Below are 3761 nucleotides of genomic sequence, written 5' to 3'. Positions count from 1 at the left end.
TCTCTCTCTCTCTCTACACCACAGGCAGTACACCATGGATGGCTGAGCCCCGCGCCTGAGCTCCGTCCACCGCCGCCGTTGCCCGTAACCGACGCTGGCCGACTGGATCCACCCCGTTACGTCTGGTTCCCGCCGCCCCGTCGCCAGAACCTCTTGTTTCACCGTCTTCTACATCGCCATGGACCTGCTGCTGCGTCTATTCTTAAGTAACGAGTAGAGCAGCTCGCTCGCCTCGTGTTGAGCATGCCTGGGCCAGTGCACCTCCAGCTCTCCCCACCTGCAGGCCGCTGCCCCGCGCCGTCTCCGTCTTCCTCTCGCCCTCGAGCTCCCGCGCATCTCTCCCTTGTGGGGATCGAGATCGAGCATAGAGAGAGAGAGAGGAGGAGGAGGAGGAGGAGTAGGAGGAACAGGGGTCGGTAGTGAGAAGAGGAGGCGTATGTGCAACCATCTCTCTGGCGGCGCACACGGGGATCGAGCTCACTCTGTGCATTTAAAAACCGAACCGAAAAATCATACCGAAAATAAACCGAACCGAACCAATTTTATAATTTTTGTGGTTTCTAATTTCGATATGGTATGAACTTTTCATACCGATTTGAACTTGGTTTTTTATAGTATATACCGGAAAACCGAACGATTAACCGAATAAACCGAAGTAAAAAATAAATTTATATTTCTTAAGATGAACAAGTACATGAGTCAAATGCACTACTAAGCACATAATTTTTTCTTGTAACATAGTCATTTTTCTATTTTTAAAATGATAAGCACGTCCATAACCATCAACAGATGAATTAATGCATGCATATATACTTACATACTATTTGTGTAGAATAGTAGTATGTGTTTTGAGTCATAAATTTGCTAATTATTATTACGTCATTTCCAAATTCGCGTCAACTTTGGTTTTATGGTATATACCGAAACCATACCGAAATAATTTGGTATATATTGAAACCGAACCGTATTTTAGTTTCATGCCATATTTACCGAAGTATTAATACCGTACAAACTGAAAAACCGTATAAATTGAACCATGTAAATCGAATAAACCGAACGCACAGGGTGAGATCGAGCAGAGGGGGCGGATGTGTATGACGTGCTGTTGGGCTAGCAATCTGTGCGGCGGGAGGTTTGGGCCGAAAGGCTCGAAGTTTATGTGGATGGACCCGAACCGAACTTTAAGGGAATAGTACCATCTCGCATATATGTTTTAAATTCAAATTGAAAGTGTAAATTCACGGAAAGAAAGCGTATTGTGACGGTGAACCCATGGAGTCAATCCGTGCTTTATTATGAGGGATAGATAGATTATTATTATTATTATTATTACTAGCAAAAGAGCCCGTGCGTTGCAACGGGTTCGAGAAACCACCAAAATTGAGTGGATAAAAAATGCATTAGCAAATTTAAAATGACCAAAAACCCAGAGAATATATTTGCTTAGTAAGTAAAAATTTGCTACCGCGGCCCTTCTAATTTAGGCAACTAACACTAACTAATTAGACTGAGGAAAGAACATAATAATTAGTAACAGTAACTATTTAGACTGAGGGAAAACATAATGCTGAGAAGTACAACATATCTCTACTGTAATGCTGCCTTATGAAGTGAGTGAAAAAAAAGTCAGTCCATTACTCCACCTCTTCAGTATAAACCAAAGGTGAAACATAACGGTATAAATCCTCAACATGAGTAATGGGATACTGAACGATATGTTTAGATTAACCTGCATATGAATGAACATATACCATAGAAATGCATAATAATCTGTATATATATGGTAATCCAACATTACCTAATCCTTGTCTATGTATGTATGGTGTTTATTTCCTTTTCAGATTTCTCGTCCTTGTAGTGTGCACACATGTATGTGTGGTGTTCGTCACTGACATAAATATAGTCAAATTTAACTTTTTTCTTTTGGAGATGAGTCAAATTCAACCTTAAAACAAACCCCAATATATGAATATGTTATCGACTTGAAGATTTTTATTGATGCGTGAAGGATCCAAGCAATTAATCCCGCAAAAAAAGAATTAATGTCACAAAATAAATACAAACTATTGAAAACAGAAAAAGAAGAACCTGTCAACGTGCGTGCATGCAAACGAAAAAAACCCAACAACATGCGTGCACGCTAGCCAGCAACACGTGTGTCACAAAAAAGAATGTTAGCATGATTTTTTTTGAAACTAAGAATGTTAGCATGCTGGCTGGTCTAGAAGACGCGTCGCTAGTTCCTCCAGCTCCGTATGGACTCATCCGCCGGTCGCACCTGCAGCTTTCCTCAAGTTTTTCTTCCGCAACGCCACTCTCTTTCTCTCTCTCGCAAGTTTATCCACATCCGAGCTTTCTCCTTGGACACGCCACCGCTGCCGCTGCGCGCCCACTGCCGCCGGGATCCCCTCACCAGGCGCCGCCGCCTGATCTCTGCACCACCGGGATCCCCCCTCCTGCCGCTCCACCCCGGACCATAGCGCCACCGGCGGGATCCCCTCCCCCCGCGACACCGCCGGATCTCCGCTGCTCCCCCACGCCGTGAATCCCCCCCTCACTCCCCCGGCCATGACGGTCCTCCCCTCTGCAGAGGAGCTTTGATTTTTCGTTCGTGAGCTTCACCTCCCGAGTAGGGGTCGTCTGCTTCAGCATTTTCAATTGGTGATAAAGACCCATATCTCATCCTGAGCGCGGGGCAGCCGGTGTAATCCTCCACGAGGGAGGCTTCACCGCCGCCGCAGGCCGGCGGGATTTGGCTCGGCCTGGCCAGGGTCGAGGCGAGGAGCCAGATGCGGACGTGATATTTTTTTCCAGCGAATCATTTTTCTGTCAGATTAGTGATGGATTGCGGGTTCTAATTTCGAAAAGCAAAGGGACTTTTTTTTATAAAAACGCCACGATGGTGAATCCGGAGACTCAATCTGTGCTTTATTATTAGGGAGAGATTATTATTATTATTATTATTATTATTATTATTATTATTATTATTATTATTATTATTATGTCATTATTATATATATATATAGGGATTGACTATTTGTCACCCTGGGTGAGGAATAGTTATTCTTCACCTCCTCTATTTTATCATCAATGTACCATAATTTTACGTTCCGTAAGTTTTGTCTTATTTCCGACGTGAAAAGAGACCGTAAGAAAATATATAGTCGTCGTAAAAAATATTTTATGTTATGTAAATTATAAACATAAAAACATAGTGCAAAATACACATAAATTGCAATTTTTCTTGTTTTATGACCTATATTTTTATTTTCTTATACTAAATTTTACGTAGTGAATCAATAGAAATATAACTATTTAAATTCCAAACGTAATTTAATTATCAAATGATCGTAAGATTACCTCGGGTGAAGAATAATTTATTCTGCATCCTGGGTGAGGAATATTTATTCTTCACCCCCCTCTCTAATTTGATATCAATGCAACGTATTTTTACGTTTTGTAAATTTTGTCTTATTTCATACATAAAAAGAGAACGTAAGAAAATATGTACTCGCCGTAAAAATATTTTATATCAAGTAAAATTACGAATGTAAGAATATAGTGTAAAACGTACATAAAATGTGATTTTTCTGGTCTTATAACCTATTTTTTATTTTTTATACCAAAATTAACATATTGAATCAATATACATGTAACTATTTATATTGTAAACGTAATTTATTTAGGAAGTGATTGTAAGATTACCTCGGGTGAAGAATAATTTATTCTGCATCCTGGGTGATGAATAGTAACATTAATAT

Source organism: Triticum dicoccoides, chromosome 2A (genome assembly GCF_002162155.2).
Source record: "Triticum dicoccoides isolate Atlit2015 ecotype Zavitan chromosome 2A, WEW_v2.0, whole genome shotgun sequence".
NCBI classification, from domain to species: Eukaryota; Viridiplantae; Streptophyta; class Magnoliopsida; order Poales; family Poaceae; genus Triticum; species Triticum dicoccoides.
Note: the sequence above shows the minus strand (reverse complement) of the source record.